Here is a 20,365-nt window from a genome sequence, read left to right on the forward strand (position 1 = left end):
CATTATCAGCAGCTCAATCACATCAACATTCAGAGTCATAAATAATGTATTTATTATATTGTAATTACCAAAGACTACATGGTGAGTAGTAGAGATGAGTAGGGAACAGGCAGAAATCTATGCTGCCTGTCACCTTTTCAGGACAAATGGTGTCTATTGTTCCACCCCATCCCTCCCCCTAACTTAGGCAGCTGGCCTGGATAGGCTACCCAGACTGGGGGTGGAGGCTTACAATCAAGCCAACAAGTGCTCGGAGCGTGTATTTTATAAACTAAAAATGAAAAAAATGAATAGAATTGACCAATATAATTATGCTGCCTTAAAACTGAGCTTAATTTAGCTTCATGAAAAGTGTTTATTAGGCTACAACTTTGTTGACTCTATTCACTTATGACAAGCCGGGCCAGGACCAGTGTCGTAGCAGGGACTTCAGGGGCAGGGTTGGCTGGGTCAGTGTCGTAGCAGGGACTTGAGGGGCAGCCCTGGCTGGGTCGGTGTCGTAGCAGGGTCTTGAGGGGCAGCCCTGGCTGGGTCAGTGTCGTAGCAGGGTCTTGAGGGGCAGCCCTGGCTGGGTCGGTGTCGTAGCAGGGACTTGAGGGGCAGCCCTGGCTGGGTCGGTGTCGTAGCAGGGACTTGAGGGGCAGCCCTGGCTGGGTCAGTGTCGTAGCAGGGTCTTGAGGGGCAGCCCTGGCTGGGTCGGTGTCGTAGCAGGGACTTGAGGGGCAGCCCTGGCTGGGTCAGTGTCGTAGCAGGGTCTTGAGGGGCAGCCCTGGCTGGGTCGGTGTCGTAGCAGGGTCTTGAGGGGCAGCAGTGTGTGAAGTTGAGTCTAGATGCTGCTTGGCACAGTCAGAGTTCCTTGACGTCACTGCTCCGCCGAGCTGCCGCTGATGCCGCTGCTGCTCTCAAACATGTCTTTGTTATTCAGAGCTTCTACCGGAGACCGGACACCCGCAAAACACGGAACACGGTAAAGCAGGCGGGGATCATGATGAAAGATGTTTAGTTTATAGCATGCGTATAACAACAACAATAATAATAATAATAACAACGATAAACAATTAATAATAATAATAATAATAAATAATAATAGTAATAATAGACTAATTATAATAATAATAATACTAATAATAATAGCCTAATAATAATAATAATAGTTAGGAGTAAGTATAGAAATACTAGACTTCAAAAAGTAGCCTAAAAAATAGATGTAGGCCTAAAGCAAAAAGAGAAATAGGCCTACAATGTGTCAAAAATGTTTAAATAATGTAAATTATTTTGCATTGGATTAGCCTATTAATGTGCAACCTAATGCACGGTGCTAAATGATCATCATAAAAATTACATTACTGTCTTCTGTAGCTTACAATGCAATTAGCCTACTGTTAGCATGTTGTGTAACAAATGTAATATGCGATAATGCTAGGCGACACTCGCAGTCCAATCCCCCGTGCTTTCCTAGCTCTGCACTGTAAATCCGCGACACGTTTTGTTGGTCACCAACAAGCATGGCCCTTCTGTAATAGAATAGCCAATGTAATTTGACACTTCAACTTACTGTGCGTGCTCTCCCCTAGTTGATTCAGTAACTCACCCACTGACGTTGAGCCCATTCTCAGTGGCTGTGCCGACAGAGAGGAAGATATTTAAAAACAAGACCAGAAAATATTGAGGAGTTCCTTCTGTTCATCACTCGGTCTAAATCTGGTGAGTAAAGTTACGTGATTGTTCTCGTGTCGCCTTGTGAATTCCTCGCTTGCTATTCTGTTTCCACTTGGTTGGAATTGTTTCCCAACAATGGTCTGGCCAGTTGAACAAACCCCGAGGAGCTTGGGTTATAATAAAGCTACCGTTTATTCACGCGTTCCTCTCGGTGATCCGGACGAATTATCGGTTGGTTCGCTGGCAGGTTGTGCATTTCGTCAGTAACAGATGCCGCGTTGATCTTGACGGCGTCGGGTCTGTATTGTGTAGTAGCCTTCGGTTGTAGAATGAATCAAGACTCGACCAGTCAAGAAGTGTGCGGTGCGAGGTTTAGAGGTGGGTCGTGGTCACTTTTGGAGATTGCATTGGCGTTAGCGAGACACATGGCTTGTTACCTTGTGCTCGGCAACAATGTACATTGTTATGTTTTCAAATTCCATTGATAAAATCTGTTGTAGCACACACAGGCTAGGCAGGGAGCTACAGTCAGATAGCATAGTGCAGTGTTGTTTGAATTGCTACACAATATACACGTGAGCAGCCAAATTAATTCACTTTGTATGCGTCTATATCCTATATATTTAGGCAGCTTTTATTATTTTCACTGAATTGATACACATAGCCATGGCATGGCTATTTTGTTCATGTGTGTCTTATTACTGCTTTAGGTGGTTTTAACAAGTTGACTCCCTAAATTCCTGGCGTCTGGATATGCATCCAGTTGGGACTGAGGGCCTCTCATATAGAACTAGGTTCCCTTTCATTGCTCTACATCTGTCCAGGAAGCTAAAGAACAGCCAAGTGGAAAAAAATAATCCAGAGTTCCCTGCTCCAGTCTTCTTTTTAACCATTGTCAATGAGAGAGAGAAAGAAAGAAAGAAAGAAAGAAAGAACGAAAGAAAGAAAGAAAGAAAGAGAGTTTCTTTTATAAAGAAAGTTTAGGCTACCGGTTCACTGAGTCAAGGATAAGGTACAGTATAACCCATCGCTGCTGAGCAGAATAAGCTTTAATTGTGGCATGAAGCTACAGTTTTCAAGAGGATATTTTCAGATGTCTACATTTTTTATTCAGATATTGTCATTTATGAATGAAAAACAGGAATACAAAGTGCAGCTGTTTCTTGGGTATTGTTTCCGTTGGTGCTGAGAGGCCCTAGAGGAGTTCTCATGTTTTCATTTTGAAGCCTCACAGAGTTCTCTCTCTCTCTGTCTGTGTCTCCCCAGAAGGGCAGCATCTGAGTCTGGGTTTGTCCCGAGCATGCGGAGTGGTTAGCGCTGTTTGGATGCAAGCTGCTGTGGTTAGTTTGCACCAAAACTATCCAGCATGGTTTCAACCGCTCGCTGTGGAAAAAGTGTCTCTACAAATCTCTATTATGTACATTTTGGTCACTCGTGATAAACTTGTCCTTTTTTGGTGGGAAAACGCTGTTTCAAGTGGCTTGGTCCTTTGTGAAGCCCACAAAGCAGAACTCTAGATTTTGTAATATGTCAAAGTCAACCACTGGCCATTTGTCTAATTATCTATTCCCTCTTAGAAATGTTTACATTCTCTCAACCCCTGAAACATCCCTGATGATGCCTCAGTGAGCGGAGAAGTTGTTTCTCCTCCCTCCCTCTCCGCCCCTCCTGCCACCTCCTCCGGGCCCCTGGCTGAGCGGCCGAGCGATGGTAGAGCAGACCCCACCAGGCTGACCTTCTTCTATTCAACCGGAGGATGTTGAAACACCAGCCGTCACACAAAAGACACATTGAAACGGAGATCTGCATCCCAGCACGTGTGTCTGGGAGCTGAAGTAGATCATTTATTAACTCTGCTTTTTCCTCTGAGCCCAGTGAAAGGCGTTATGACCCTCCACAGCACATGGGAATAAAGCTGTAAACAGACATTCAGCTTGTTTTACTTCAGCTGACTGCGTGGGCTCTTCACCGGTTCATTCAGAAATACCCTTGGTTTTGTTTCCACACAACTAACTCCAGGAAAACCGTGTTGCAGCTGAATTAAAAAAAAAAATCGGTTCCATAACTCGGCGCCATACGAACAGCTTAATGTCTTCTCTCTAGATGGCAAGGCTGAGGTTTGTGTGTGCAGCACTGTGGACTGACAACGGCAACACGTTGTCCGAAGGGGGAGAAGGAGGAGGGGGGGTGTCACGCTCTCCTTTCCACCCATCCGCTGAGGTGAGTGCACGGGCGGAAGCTGGAAATGGCTGTGCCACATGGGAAATTATTCAACTCTGAGATCAGAGAGGACACACAAGAGGCCTCATTACCCCAGTAGCTCCGGGCTGGGAGGACCTGACGCCCGCTACTCAGACGGACACACAGCAGAGCAGAGCGCCGGCCTGTTAGTGTGCTCTCACTATGCCTCAGACATGGCGCAACCTATCGGTCTGCAAGATCTGCCTGTTCAAATACTTTCATTTTAGCCCAAAGAATTCCTCAACACAAGCAGTCATTCTTACAATCGCTCTAGATTTGGTATTTGCAAGTGTATTGTACGATGTACATCATAAAGCATATGGCAGTGTAATGCTGAAGTAATTAGCTATGTTGAATTGTTTTTTTAAATGTTATTTTAAAAAACATTATTTTTTTCAGAAATAATGTTCCCGGTGTGCTCTGTGCGGAAGGGCGATTCTATCCCAGACCTCTTTGTAGATTCACATCGTGGATGTTCATTAATCCGCAATTTATTCTAAAGTGGCCAGTAAACAGAGCCGTTAGGGAGCATGTAATGTCATAATGTAGTTGGATTTGGCATGGCTATTCCCTTGGGCAGAGCCAGCCACCAGAGAATGCATAGAGCAGCTCCAGCAGTAGTGTAATAACGCTGAAAGGGACCAGTATAAAGAAAGATCCGGAGTGCTGCTCCCTGGGTGGACCTTGTGGCGCACGGGTGGGGGGGTTGTGTAGGTTGCTCAGTCTCAAGGTCCTTTTGTGTTGTCTTTGCTGGGCAGGACGAAGCCTCAGGATGAATCACTGCCCTGCGATGAGTTTTTTCCCTGAGTAAGAGGAACGCGGGACAGGTCCGGCACAGGCCGTATAACACGCAGCACCTCCCTGGACGGTGGACCGGTATCGCAGATTCAGCGTTCATGCCAGCGAATCCTTTTCATTCGTTACCTGTGCTATGGCCATGTTGAGCTACCATACAGCTCACGATTAATATGGGAAATGCCCTCTGCATGAGTCATTGGCTTCAGGTTTTTTTTCTCTGGTCTTGTATGACTGAGGTTACAATGGCACCACGTTCCTCCCACACGCCCTGCTAGGTGGACTCAATTCCACATTCCTCTGTAAAATATGTCTGTAGCATTTGTAACGGCTCACCTTTGTGGGGAATGAAGGACGGTAGACATGTGGACGGCGCAGATATCGTCTCACTAATGCGGTGTAAAACAGACAGACAGAGCAGCCATACCTATCAACTTGGGTGTTGACTGTTAATATGGAGGTTCTATTTTCAAAACAGAGCTGGTAAGAGAGAGAGAGAGGGAGGGAATAATGTGTTTGTGTGTGTGTGTGTGTGTGTCTGTGTCAGACAGATACATGGAGAAGAGAGGGATGGTAGAGGTGGCTGCTGGGAGTGGCGCCAGACCACAGAACATTTAATCATATTAGAGTGTGCAACCACTCTGTGTGCGTTTCTGGGTGCAGCGGTGATGGGAGCTGTTATTGTAGCCTACAGACCGAGCCAGCGCAGACAGAAGGAGCGGGCGGAGGGCGAGCGTGGAGACGACCACGGCCTGACTTGAGGGAAGAGAAAAAATATCCCCTTGTTTAGTTGGTTTTCAAATTTCCCAGAACAGAAAGATTTCTTTAGCTACAGTACATGGTTGGGCAACGGGGCATTCACAATAACATCAAGATAAGGACTCATGTTTTTGTGCCTGGCAGCGGGCATGGTGCTAGAATGCGTAAAAATCAAATTTGACACGACAACAATATTTGAGACCCACTTAGAAAAGCTTATAAGTCGAGCTTGCGTAAGGACGGCCATTGTGTGTGTTAGTGTTGGATTTGAACAAGTAGTTTTGGTCTAATCCCCCCTGTTGACTTGTCTGCTAAGTGTTGAGTGTGTTATTTTAGCTCTTTATTTTGGGAGCCACTCTTCACATAATCTCACTTAATCTAATCTATCCATTTCTAATAGACTGTGAATGATGTGACTTTACAGAAAAAAGCTTTGGTGTAAATCCACACTGAACAGACTAGTAGCGCGTTGCTTCCTCGACCCCTCTGGCAAATCTCTTGTGAAAATGTGAGTGACCTCTGTGTACCCCTCGTTGGTCCCAACAATGGGACTGGCCTCCTCTACAGCTGGAGCTGCTGGGGGGGAGGTCGGGTCGGCAGCAACACAAACACACAGCTCACTTGATTAAAGGACTAAACATTTTTGGAGGCTGGCATAACGCCAGGGCTGTTGACGTGCAGGCAAAATTAAATGCCTTGTTGTTTCAAGTCTCGGTCGTGTTGGTTCTGAGACTTCTATCGCTCAATTGATGCATTATAGAGAATTAATTCCTATAAAACATTTGGATCAACTTTTTTGGTACAGGCCTATATTTAATACTTTTCAAACTTTGTATGACTCAGTTGGCTTCTTGCTGTCCATAGGAGGGAAGTAAACCTAGTTGACACCTTTTATGTTTGATATGAGTACGAGAGGCAGGGTTGGTGGTAGCCTGTTCTACACGGAAGCCTCTCAGCTGTCAGCTTGGAAAGACTCTGTTCCCCTTCCAGGATGTGGATTTGTAGCGAGTGAAGGCTTTCAAATGTCAAATACTAACACACAACAGGTTAACAGAGGCAGAGCCTACCAAACGCGCCTGTCTCCGTCTTTGTGGCACTCTTAAGTGCCTATCCTGCTGAGAGATTTCTTCAAGGCCCATACCAGTCACAGGCTCATGCATGTTTGATTTGACACCCTGTGAAAAACACATGCGGAGAATGTCACAATGCAATGTCCCACTGCTCAGAGTAGGTGAAGGGGCTTTGAATCATGAATAACATGCAACTATCACTAAAACGTCTTGGCCTGTATGAATTAAACAGAGGCTGATCCAGATACCTGAAGTAAAAAAGTGATTTGGATGTTGAAAACTGTAGAGATTATATTTGGATGAAGGCCATATTCCTCACGCAAATCCTAAATGTGGATTTCCAGGACCTACTTTGTGGTGAGCTCATGCTAAATTCAGGCGCTGAGGTTAATTTTATATAAAATGTGACTATGATTCAGGCTAAACCTCTTTTTGAATCACAAAGGTGTAATCTTACCACCAACCAAGAGAGCAGCACTGCTCTGGGGCCTGACTGATGCCACACAACGTAGCAGCAGTGCGTTTCTGAGTTTTGGGAGGTGAGAGGTATCTCTCCGCCTCAGGTGAGTAATGAAGATGATTCTCTAGAAGTGGTGGAATTACATTCAGCGGAGCCCGCGGGGGTCTATATCTCATTGTTCCCTGACAGTGCAAATTAACTGGGATTTACTAATACACAGGGAATGTCTTGAACCTCCCCCCGCTCTCTCTCTCTCTCTCTCCTCTTCTCTGTCCCCGCACGAGGAGAAGAAAGAGCCTGCAGTAATCCGTCTCCGCGGCAACACCGGGCCTCCGCTGGCTAAGGCAGAACAGCCTCTCAGTCAGATGTTTTCAGGATGTGCTCTCAAAACACAAGTAGATCAAATTCTCACTATCCAAACCTGTTCATACTTGGGCGTCCGTCTCGTGCGACGTGCGCACTATTTTAAAATGTATTTGCATGTCATCGGTTTCCTTTTGCGTATCGAGCACGGGGAATGCTAGGGACGGCTCTTGGCCTGAGGGACCTGAGGAATTTGAATACCTACTGTGGTTAGGCGAAATTTGCAATAGTTTTGTCAGTGGAAGTTCATCTCAATTTGAACACTTGTTCATTGGAGATACTTATCACACCCTTCTACTGTGCCCTGCAGGTACTGCTCGAGTCTCGTTGGCTGAGCTGTTCAACAGACGTTGACAGTAATGAAAATAGTTTATTATTACAGATGTTTATATAAGTGTTGATAAGAATTGTCTGTTTCATCGTGATCGCAGTATGGTGACACGCGTGTAACGGCGTTGCCGTTAGCTGCTGCGTGTTGGAAGCGGGCCGGACCCGTGGATGTGCTGGTGGCGCAGAGGCTCGGTACACATCTCCGTCTGCAGCTGATAGGCCGAGGTAACAGCTGGGGAAGATGAAGATGGTAATAGAAGTCTCAGTGCTAGACAGAGTGGAATAAATCAAGAATGGTTATCAGTACATTCATGTGTGTTTGTTTGTGTGCGTGCGTGCGCGCGCGTGTGGGTGTGCGTGTCTGTGTCTGGATGTTGTGGGATTTTAATGTGTGTGTGTGCATGTGATTGTGGATGGATGGATGGGTGTGTGTGTGTGTGTTTAGGGCGTGTGTGCTTGTATTTGTGTATAGGTACAGTAGGAAGGTGAGTGTATGTGTGTATTAGGGTGTGTGTGTATTAGGCTGTGTGTGTATAGGTACAGTAGAATGAGTGTACCACATGGCTTGTGCCGCTCTGTCCTAAACCGGGGTTGTTCCGACTGGGACTTAAAATAACTGCTCTGTAAACACTGGCTGTACATTTCCTCATGCACCTCATCCTGTGGCTGTCCTCCCATGACTCTACACACACACACAACACGCACGCACACACAAATACAGACATGCACATATGCACACACACGCGCATGCATGCACGCGCACACAAACACACGCATGCATGCACGCGCACACAAACACACGCATGCACACGCACATTAACACACACGCACACACACACAAACACGCAAGCACGCACAACAAACACACATACGCACGCACACACAAACACACACACACACACACACACACACTATTGAATGTTCCGGCGTGAATGATATGATCTGCCATTTAAACATGTTCAGCAGTGTGTGTTTCCAGTGATGAAGGGGAAGAAGAAGACCTTTCTGCTCACAGTGAAATGGAGGATATCAAGGTGACATGGTGCTGCTCAAAGGAAGCAAGGAGAACTTGAAGCAGCTCTAGTGTGACAGTTAATTGGGCACTGTTATCGGTCTGTCCCTCTCTGTTACATATACACACACTCACACACACACTCTCTCTCTCTCACACACACTGTCTCACACACATACACACACCTATTTATAGGCACACATTGCGTAAGACTTTTTTGTGACAACGGGGTGTTCTCACTCCGTCAGTATCACACAGAGCCAGGCTGTAACTGACCAGATTATTTTAACTCCTATATGACACACAAACACACACGCACGCACACAGGCATTGCACCTCCGCTCATTCTTGGCGAATCATCTGTGACCCAACGGGGGCCTCAGCTTATGAAAATGTTGACGGCGAACGCTATTTTTGCCCACCCGCTCTAGAAAGAGGGCATGTGTGTGAGTCAGAGGCGCCCTGCTGTGAGGTCGCGCCGTGATGCGCTCGGCGTGCGGACGAGTCCTCTGAGGACAGGCCCTGGAGGTCCGGACATCTCCTCACTGGCTGTTGCAATTTTTGGACTAAACTGTTTGTCACTGTCTTGTCCTGTCCTTGCACTTTTCCATTGTTGTGTTGTTGTAAAGCAATACGGTGTTGCAAAAAATCCTATGTTTGGATTAGTACAAATGGCAATAAACAATTCTGATTCTGATATTGCACACCAGTCTTGGACGTATTCCGTTCACGCCAGCTCGCGTTCACCTTATGAACACAAGGTATAGCCAGCCGTGATTACTAACAGGAGGGTGAGTGAATTGTATTCCTAGACTTGACTTTGAGGATAAATGTCTCTTAGATGACGTGGTTAGAAGTGTCTCAACAACAGGCCGTCTGTCTCTCAGCGTACCTCCTCTCCCTCGTGTGTGTTTTTTATATACGGATTTGGTGAGGCAGGAATGTGAAACTTAATCTGGACATGCCGGGGGGTTGGGCATGGGGGCTCTCTCCCAGACAGTTCCCTCACATGTTGTCAATTCTCAGTGTTTGATTGCGTAGTTTCCAAACCTCTTTTTACCCCTCTCTTTATTTACCTTTAAGGCCGTTTGGGTCTTGGAACTTCTTAAAGATATTCAAATCCGTCACATCTCGGCCCCAGGGAGCTGCTCTGAGAGAAGCCCTAACGTTCCCTCATCTCAGCGTGTTTTCACTACAGGCCTAGTAAGGCGTCTGTCTACCAGAACATGGCTTCATTGTACCGAGACTTATCAGGTGTTTTAAGAATCACCGCTACACCGCTACACCGTTGGGTCTGTAGTCGGGCTCCCTGGGCCGTGATGTCAGATAGGTTTTAGGTACACAACGAGAATTAGACTGCCAATAAGGTCTTGCCACTCGCTGGTTTATGTTGCTCTGGTGAGTTGGCACAGGCCCCTCCTGATGGGTAAATGAAGAAAGTGCATTACCAGGCGCTGTGGAGCCTGTCTCCCGTGTGAGGCAGACACTCCAGACTGTTCCTGTGGGAGGGAGGTGCGGGAGATCACGTGAGCTGTAATTATATTTATGTGAGGTTCCTTTCAATCTGTCACAGTAAATTTGTTTGACTTGTCACATTGTAAATCATTACTGTGGATTAAAGCCTTGTTATGGGCTCAAATGAGGAAGAGAAAAACACTTTTGTCCCGGTGATCGCAGTTTGTTTATTTTGGACAAGCTGGCTGAGAAGATATTAGCCAGCCACATTTCCTGGGTGGTTTTAAAAAAAAAAAAAAAAAAAAAAAAATTAATTGGGAAAGAATGGGCACTAGAATGTAACCAGCATTTTACTTCGTAGAGATCCTCTTCAAATGAGTGGGCAACCTTCCAAGAGTGGAAGAATGCTTCAGATTCACTGTTGAGTCTCAGGAACTTTTTATGTTTTTTTTTTTTTTTTATTGTACTGGGACCATAGCCTTTAATGAGCTCGAACATCTCTGTTTTGTCAAATCAAGACAAGGTGTAACACACTGTTAGACCTGTCTTTGATGATTTCAATGATGATTTAACAGGCTGTTTTCACAGGATATGGAATATAAGATTATGCAATATAAGATTTTCTGTGCTCAATTTGGCAAAGTGCCTTGCTTTGAGATGAACTCTTATCTTTTACTACGCATTTTGTAAGCAAATTGGATCTCTTGCCGTTTCCCTTAGTGTAGTTCTGCCGAACCTCACACTTTGTTTAGATACCTGGAGACACTGCATCTTTATTAATCTTGAATAGCTACCCTAATTTATCCTATGGGTTGAGCATACCATGGGTTTTTAATAGGGAAATGTATGAATTATTTGTATGAATTATTTGTGCCATTACTTTTGTTGCGATATGAATGTGTTGCACAACAAATACCCAGGTTCCACAAAGTGATATATAAATAAGTGAGATTTATCACAAAGGCCATGGCAATAACGATGGTGTGTACTTCTGCTCGCTGATCCCTAAGAAACTACTGGAGGGAATGTCCAACATCACGATCCATGCTATGTTTCTCCTTTATAAAACCATATATTTTAAACAAGAATGGGAATGTCCTGAAGATTATTGAAGCCATGAAATACAGATATAAGATGGCAGAAGTAGTCTGCACTCTCTCACCCCTTTTGTTAATATTTAGCTTCTTTCAGTATAAAAATAAGTTTTGTGCTTTCTCCAAAGCTTAGAGAGAGAGAGGGAGAGAAGGATAACTGCTTCACGGGTGAAAGCCCTTGCTCATGATTATTTAACGGTTGCATTTTAACCAGCATCATAAAATCCAGAAGTAGAAGTTAAAAGTAGTGAGAGAGGAGTGTGCAAAGTATGCTACATTGTTCCTTTATAGCAGAGTAGGGGCCTTAAAGTCTTACCAGTCTGCTCTGGCCAAACGATGTGTGGATGGTGTCAGACTAATTGAAAGCCCAGGCCAGGTGAAACACGTGTTGTCCGGTTCCTGCAGGGTAGGCAGCGTGTCCTACAGCACACAGAAGAGATGCCCGGGCTAAATTGAAAATGTTTCATCCTGACACTTCTTCAATGCACTCAGCAAAATGGATTTGATACACTTAATTCGCTTGGCAAATTGTCCAGAATCTGAGTGGCAACATCTATTCAATACGCATCAATTTTTTAGCTAATGGTGTTCCAGCCAAAAGTGAGGAGGAATCTTCTCCTATGCAATGTGCACGCCTCAGATAGTTGGCCTGTAACTGACTGCAGTCTTGTTCTGTTCAGTATTTGAGAGGACTAAGGCTTTCAGTGGGCAGTGGTTTTTCCTAACTTCAATCTGTACGCTGCTTTTGCACGTATTTAAGTAAAGTAAAATCAAGTTCAGTGCCCTCCTGAAATACAGAGCAAGCATTTCTTTGCTAGCATGCCATAGATAGCAGGCTGATGATGTTATATAAGGGCTACCATTTGTAAGGCAATTAGGTCGAGCAGTTTCCTGTAGGCAAGTTTTACTTCACATTCCCGAGGTAGTCATTTGTCATCCAATATTGAATACAGTTAAATGGACACATAAAATTCAATCACTTAACATAACTTGACTATCATGTGCAATATTGCTTTGCAGAAAAGGTCAGCCAACCATGGATCCAGTCCCAGACTCTCGTAGAGCACAGAGATAATTCACTGCCTTTTTTATGATTCTCAGTACATCTGTTAGCTCAAGAAAGTCACCTTACAGCTCATATGCTTGTGATATGGGCAGATAATAACAAAAAAATAGTGATCATTCCAGAAAATGAAGTCTTCTTCTGTGGCTTCCCAAGAGCAGATGAGTGTGATTGTCCAGATGCACGTACAGTACAAATTGAACAGTGGCTGCCCCTCGAGGGAAGCACAATAAAGCCTCCTGGAGGAAGGTCCAAAGTGCAGTTGTCCACTCTGCAAACCAACAATGGAGCGCTTGTGCAAACGGAGCCATCAGCAGTGCCGGCGAGCCCGGCGCAGCAGCTTATCAGGAAGTGTGCAGCGAACAGGCCTGGAGGAGGAGGAGGAGGGTGGTGGGTGGTTGTGGCGGCGGTGTTTCCCTCTGTGTGTGTGGCTTCGTATGGGCTCTGTGATTGGTAGAGGTGGCACACACAACCCCTCAATTCATTCGGCAGCCAGGCGCTCACTGGGGGAGGGCTGCGGAGGGTCGTTTGGTTCATGTCGCGCAAGGGTCCCCTGGGACAGCGGAGCTGCAGCTGGGTAGAGGGACAGAGGAGCTGCAGCTGGGTAGAGGGACAGAGGAGCTGCAGCTGGGTAGAGGGACAGCGGAGCTGCAGCTGGGTAGAGGGACAGAGGAGCTGCTGCTGGGTAGAGGGACAGAGGAGCTGCAGCTGGGTAGAGGGACAGAGGAGCTGCAGCTGGGTAGAGGGACAGAGGAGCTGCAGCTGGGTAGAGGGACAGAGGAGCTGCAGCTGGGTAGAGGGACAGAGGAGCTGCTGCTGGGTAGAGGGACAGAGGAGCTGCAGCTGGGTAGAGGGACAGAGGAGCTGCAGCTGGGTAGAGGGACAGAGGAGCTGCAGCTGGGTAGAGGGACAGAGGAGCTGCAGCTGGGTAGAGGGACAGAGGAGCTGCAGCTGGGTAGAGGGACAGAGGAGCTGCAGCTGGGTAGAGGGACAGGCCCGCTGTCTGCCCAGGGCCCTTTTGTGCTCGCAGTACGTAGATGTAGTGTGTGTGTCTATTTGTCTGTCTGTGTGTGTGTCTGTCTGTGTGTGTGTGTGTGTGCGCGCGTGTGTGTGTGTGTGTGTGTGTGTGTCATCACAGGGCATCCCACCCACTCCATCAGTTACTTCTTCCCTGGATCATGATTGGGCAGATGTTTAATGACCCTTCCTGGCCTAGCTCATGTGGATAGTGGAGTTGAGAATTACCAGGGTGTCAATATCAACTGGGTCTTCTCACTCCTGCTGCTGGTTACCTGTGTGTAATTTTCTCTAAAATTCAAAAACATGTCCATTTGTGGTTAATATCCCAGGAAATAAGAGCCATGGCGGGCTGACATAAGCAAAGTCAGTGTGTGCTGTTCAGGTTTGCCCGGCCCAGCCAGTGTGGCGGAACGGGGTGTATACACACACACACACGCACACAAGCACATACACGCGCTGGGAGTTTGCTCAGTCATAAGGTAGTCTGTAGTGTGCTTTCACTGCTTGTTCCTTTGGGACACAACACTAGGAGAGAGAGAAAAAACCCGTCTCAAGGTGCTTGTATAAGACCTTAGATGTGACTCGCTAGGTCGGTAAACATTTAGAGAGCAAACATTTTGATACCAGCTGCTGGATTAGGGGGAACAAGAGAGGAACTCGTTTTTTGTGTGTTTTTTTAAGAATGTAAACGTCAGCACAGTGCATTCCATTATAGAACTGTTTAATTGCACGGCCTCAAAAAAGTATCGGTGTACGTTTCTCATAGATCTACGCTTGTATTTCCCAATTCTGTATCCCTCGCCCCGTTCGCCCGTTTCGATGACGAATAAAATGGCGGATTTATCTGCCGAGCCACAAACAACTGGCGTGTTTGTTCTGCGTCTTCACCCTGTTGGCTTTGGGAACCCCGGGTGCCAGAGGTGGGTGTTAAACATGTCAAGGGCTATCTGCCTCATTTGGTTGGTCACTGAATATTCATGCCTTCCTCCCCTCCCCCCCACGATCTCCGGCCCGCCGGCGTTGGCCTTCAGCCAGCCGTGCAGCGCCCACGACGACGGCGGCAGAGAACAGCCTGCCTGTGACGCAACCAGAGAAGCTGTTCCTTCAGTGCACCCAACCCCCCTCTGATTTTCTTCCCCCCCATGTTTTTTTTTCATAAGAACGTTTCGAGGTGTTTCCCTTCCCATATCCCTCTTAGTATTAGTTTTTTTTGCCCCGTCCCCTCCCGTTGAGTCCCAAGTAGTGATTTCCCTGACTGTGACAATTGTTTCCTGTTCTGTTTTGAGTGGTAAGTGAACAGAGAGGACTTGGCCTGCGTTTCCTCCTGAGGCTTTGGGTCCAGTCAGGAAAGACACCCAGCAGGGGGGGGGAGGAGGAGGAGGAGAGTGGGGGGAGGTAACCCCCCTGTTCTGCAGTCATGGTCGTTTACTCCTCCTGACACCTGAGGGACAAGCTCCGACCCCCATGGGGATCTCTCTCTCTCTCTCTCTCTCTCTCTCTCTCTCTCTCTCGCTCTCGCTCTCTCCCGCTCGTGTCTCTCCCCTCTCCCTCGGCGGAAACCGCACCAAATTCCTTGTGCATTACAAGAGCTTTTGGGAGGCCCCCGTGGCCGCTTGGCCGCGTCTAGACTGCCGTGTCTGTCGTTTGGGCTGCGCCCGCCCAGCTGTGGTGTGGGGGGAAACTGAGCGCGGCAGCAGAGACGGACTCTCTTGACACGTAACCTTTCCTCTGTAAAAGGAGACATGAAACGGCGGCCAGCGCTGTTCGGGCTGAGGAGGGCTCCGCCGCAGTCGGACACCGGGCCTGTTTCAGCGGGCAGCATGACGCGCTCCGGCGGCGTCTACGAAGGCCGCAGATTCGCCGCTTTGCAGGATGTCGCAAATGAGATCTCTGCCACGAGTCCGCTTGGTCTGCAGAGGATGGGGGATTTCAGCCCTGTCCGATATCCTGGGAGGCGCAAACCCGCTGATTAGTATTGATTGGGAGGATGAAATGGCCTCTCGAATGGACGTCGGATGAAATAATCCTCTAATTCCCGTCCCCCCAAATCCACAGTGAGGGTCAGACGGGGATCTTTTTCAGAGGCGTCGCAGATACACACTCTGCATGGCGCACTCCGATTTCCCGGGTCCACCTACAGAGTCATTGGACCTCATTCCTGAACATTTTCTTAAGGGTCTTCTTAAGTGTCTTCTTACGAACTTCGTAAGACCAACCCTAAGAAAGATCCCCGCCGGATTCATGAACACGTGGAAATGTGTTCTTAAACCGCCAAAGTAGGGATGCACCGATTGTAAAATTCTGGGCCGATGCAGATGTTTAAAATAACAATCCGACCGATGGCCGATGCCGATGGCCGATGTTTATTTTATTTTAATTCCCTTTTGTGCCAGGGAAACAAAGAAATGAAGTGTTTGGTTCCAAAATGCCAATTTTTCACAGTTGCCACTACCATCGGTGAATGTCATTTTATTTGCCGAAGGGCCGATGGCAGTCAACAAGGCCAACATCGGACGATGCCGATGTTCGGCCGATGCATCGGTGCATCTCTACGCCAAAGTGTTCTCGGTTGTGCTCCCCTTCTTAAGTTGAATGCGCGTTCTCGTACACCTGAATTTGCATACATAAACGCCCCGCCAGCTCCTTACTACAGGGTCGTGTGCACATAGAATCCCCAGACTGCGCGGAAAAAGTTGATTGATGTTCAAGTTCACGTGCAAATTCGACGTTTTATTTACCATGCAACATACCAAATGTTTCTCCGCTGGCTCTTACAACATGCACGCTAAGCTTAAGCAAGGTGAAAATACCCAATACAAAATAAAAATAGAAAACAAGACGGTATATGGACTTTTAATACAAAATGCAAAATATATAGCCTACATGAAAGGGATGGGATGTGCTGAGAGCAGATTGAATTGTAGCCTACAGTTTAGTTAAATGCATGAGTAGGCTACTTGTGGATCTTGATAGGCCCTATATCTATATTATGTTGGCCCATATGATATATTTTAGTTATGGATATTCACATGTTTATTTACAGAATGTAGATGTGTCCATTCTGATGTCTATAGAATATAAGGTGCTGTTGTGCTGAGTCTGAGTATAGCGACTGAGTTTAGTGCTTATTTATTCATTCACTGCCATTTGCAGTGTTTGTGTAGTGATTTTATTTATTTTAGGACACCACGATGCCTCGTAGAACCATGACTATAAATGTGAAACGTAATTGGAAATGATACAAATATTCTCGTATTTATTATTATTCTTATTTCAAGCCTAGGATGTCTGTAGAATTGATGTGAACGCAGTCGGATTTCTCATCAGCCCTTGTGAACATGAGCGCACTCCAATCTGGCCTACCTACGACTGCATTTCCGCATTCTTAAATCTTAGATAAGAACAAATCCAACATAAGAAACCATTCAGGAATGCCATAATTGTCCCTGGAACTTCATAAGTGGAGTTAAGAAGAAATTTCTTCTTAACTTTTTCTTAACTGCGTTCAGGAATGAGGTCCATTGTGATCAATGTAGCAGTGCAGGAGCTAGAGGGTTCTGTGTGTGTGTGTGGGGGCGGGTCCCCTTTATAGCGGGGGGTTAAAAGAAAACTCTTTTGCACCTGTGTGTTTGGTATAGAAACTGATCTTTTCATACAAATCCAGGAATTCGCTGGAGCCCGAGAGCCCCCCCCCCCCCGGTCCGCTGTGTAGCTGTTGCCGTATGACGTTCTACCGGGGGCAGCCCGGGTGTAGTGATGAAATGGAAAGGTTCCAGCGCAGTGAACACTCACACACAGGAGGTAATTGGAGATTGCCACCGAAGGACTGTGCACGGAATGCTTTCAATTCCACTCCAGAGAGAGAAAGAGAGGGAGAGAGACCACGTCTGATTATGCCTGCCATCTGCCGAAGGTGGCCTGTTCTGGAAGGTGGCTGAAATGGAAGCTTCTCAGAAACTCTGCAGTGTTAAGTGCACACGTGCGATTATTTATTAGCCTTTATCTAAGAAATATCATAATCATTTTAGGAGTGCGCTGTCAGAACCATGCTTACAAAGCATTTCTCACTAGTGTGGAAGAGAATATGAGTCTTGGCATCCCATTTTTGATTTATGAGACCAGAATGTGATCCAGTGGTTGGCAGGTACATTGCTTGGAATTCCCATGTTTGCATACCACTGTTAATCATTGTGAGAGCAGACATGAGAGCGCTAGGGTTTGCTAATCAAATTAAGGGAAATCTTTGCATCTCTGTTCTCTTCCTACTACGTGTGTGATTTGATAGGGGGGGATTGGAGTGTTTTCAATGGAAACCGCATCAATGATTGATAAGAGAAGCAACGCTTCTTAAAGTCCTGTACTGCAGACATCAATAATGCAGGATGCTCTCTGTGTTTGAGATGTCGTCGGAGAGACCAGAGATTCATCACGTCCTGAATCCGGACCCATCCTCTCACGCAAAAGCTAAGCTTCCAGACCAGCACAAATTTCTAGTATGGGTAAAAACCTACCTGGCAAAATAAAATCTGATTGTGATTCATTTTGAGTTAAATCACAATTAATGCTTAGCCTGTGGTATGACCATGTGTATAAATGGCCCAACAAGTGGATCCTTAGTATACTCAAATTTGATCTATTAACCCTGTATCCATTTGGCCATGTGTAGTATTGTTCGTGTTGTAGCTGGGCACTGAGCTGCTGAATTTCAGCAACATGAGAAAAGCTCTTAACAAGCAACTGCTGTTGGCTAGTTTCTCCTGACAGGGGTGTGCTTGTATGGCTTCTAAATGTTTGACTGTTCACCCTTGAGTCATAAATGGTCGAGGTGCCAAAATACATAAAAGATGGGAGGAAGAGGAAAAAGGAGGAGTGTGAGATTTTTGGGCAGCATTGTTTCCCTGTGAAGCCGTACTCCTCCTGTCTGCGCTGTAGATCCTGTTGCTGCAGTTGGCTGTCAGGCCCCATGTCATCCTGCCATTGTTCAGGCCAGAAATCAGCCCCGACTGCCATTGTTGTCCTGCCCAGACCCGCTGCTCTGCCTGCTTCTGTCCAATATCTCTGCACTTTGTCAAGTTTGCAAAATCGAGTGTCGCCCCTGTGTCATCCGTCAGCAGGTGACTGCTCCGATAACGCGCTCTCCTCCCTGCCGGTGTCTCTGAGTGCGCTCTCGACCCCGCGCCGCCCCGCCATTGTGGTTTAGAATTTATGATGACAACGAATACCCAAACATGACACAAGTCCTTTTTTGGGGCTTTTATCTGAATGCGTTATTGGAAGGGCCAATGGTGCAATTAAGCCACGAGGTGCTCGTATCTCCGGAGAGACCGCCCAGGATGCTGGAGCCAGCTCCTCCTCCGCCTCACGCGGCGTGGACGAGCCCTGAGCAACTCGCAGCGATAGAGGAAGACATGCCTCAAAGAGGATCAAAGTGATCCAGCCCACCCCCCCCCTGTCTAAACAGAGCGCTGTTGACATGGCTTCAGTCACAAGCTCGGCCGTCTGTGGAGGAGGCTTCCCTCGGCTCGTGGGAAAGCGCCGTCTTCTTTACGAGTGCTGCAGAGAAGTCGTGACATTTGTTTTTCAAATGTTGTTTGTCTTGTTCATGGTTAGAGGGCAGACGAGGGCCGTTCGAGAGGAGGGGAATCCGCTCTGCTCGCTAGGTTGTTTTGTGCAGCGGAGGAAAGCGTCTTCCTGTATTCTCATTTGGTGTCAAAGTGTTTCTGAGGGGCACTTCTTCACAATTTCCCAGCGCTCTCCACGTTTTCGGGCCAGGAGGCCTGTGTACCTGCCCGGCTGAGTGGCTCTCTCAGTGGGCTTCAGGAAGTAACCTTTAGTGCCTGGACAGGAAGAAATCCATTTTTACCAGTAAGACTGCAAAAACTTGCCCAAGCCTCACACTCTCTAACCACTAAATGCTTTCACATTTAGCTTGAAAAATTATTAGCATTGCACTAAATCACTAGCAGATTATTATGCAGAGCCTATTAGACGTGGACATTGAAAAAGTAGGTGCGCTCAGTGCCTCTAACCTCCCCTACGAGAGGAACCATAGAGGAGTGCAATGCATCAATGTGATTTGTTCTCTCATTTCCCACTACTGACAATACAACTATGACCACAGTCAGCTCTCTCTTTCAGGGGATACATCCCCCATTATTCAAGCCATGCCGCCAAGGCACAGTTAAAACATAATCATCTACAATTAATTGAATCCTTAATTTGTCCTTGATTGATGCCGGTTGGATAAGAACATATGGGTCGGGTGGTTTTAATGGCCTCCTCATGGTTCACAAGTTTTGCTTCAATAGGCCGCCAGACGTCTTTTTTCAGCCGGTGTTGGTTTGCTGATGAGAATCACCTGCCCGTCCGCGCCGGGCCAGGGGGAGAGGAGCGCCGTGTCCCCTCGACAACCGCCAACGCCGCTATTAAGACTAATGGCCGCAGCAGGCGTTGATAAGCACAGTTAGCCGGATTCATGACCCGAGCGGCCGGCAGAGGAGCTTATTTCCACTTGTGTGTTTTTCTGCTGATGCGTTTCATTTTTATCCTGTCCGATGTTGTGACAGTGGAAACTGGGGAGGTGGAGAGAAAAGGAGGGAAGAGAGAGGTGTGTGGATGTGGGTGAGAGGGGGGGGGGGGGGGGGGCGTTGGCTGAAGTATCGACAGGCCCTGGGCTGTAGGGATGGGGTGATAAGATTTTAGCGATTCCGATTCCATTTTCGATTCTGCTTATCGATCCGATTCCTTATCGATTCTCGTTGGGCAAAAGAGTACAAACAGGTTTATTAACATTAATTTTCTTTTATATGTACTACTTTGAACATGCCAATTACAGTGCTGTTTTTAGGTGTATTCACCTTGAACCAAAAATAAAACTGACATAAACAAATCAGTATTTTTTCAGACCGACTACCACTAGCCTGATCTGAACGTTATCATCTAAATTACATGGATGGAAATGGAGATTATTCATATAGTGAAAACTGGTTTACACAATTAAACAAATGGCACTAACACAATAGACAGGGTCTCTGGAGGAGTTGA

The 20,365-nt window shown here is 46.7% G+C and overlaps 1 protein-coding gene across 1 annotated transcript in view; it reads left to right on the forward strand.

Annotated features, from left to right (window-relative positions):
• The first annotated feature begins 1,381 nt into the window (after positions 1 to 1,381).
• The window catches only part of LOC311323977 (zinc finger MIZ domain-containing protein 1-like), a 111,956-nt gene continuing 92,972 nt past the window's right edge, over positions 1,382 to 20,365 (forward strand). Inside the window, exon 1 of the mRNA XM_084456317.1 lies at positions 1,382 to 1,704. The gene's annotated coding sequence lies outside the window, so the exon portion shown is untranslated. The remainder of the gene's footprint in view (positions 1,705 to 20,365) is intronic.

The sequence above is a fragment of the Borostomias antarcticus genome, assembly GCF_949987555.1.
Source record: "Borostomias antarcticus genome assembly, chromosome: 22".
NCBI classification, from domain to species: domain Eukaryota; kingdom Metazoa; phylum Chordata; class Actinopteri; order Stomiiformes; family Stomiidae; genus Borostomias; species Borostomias antarcticus.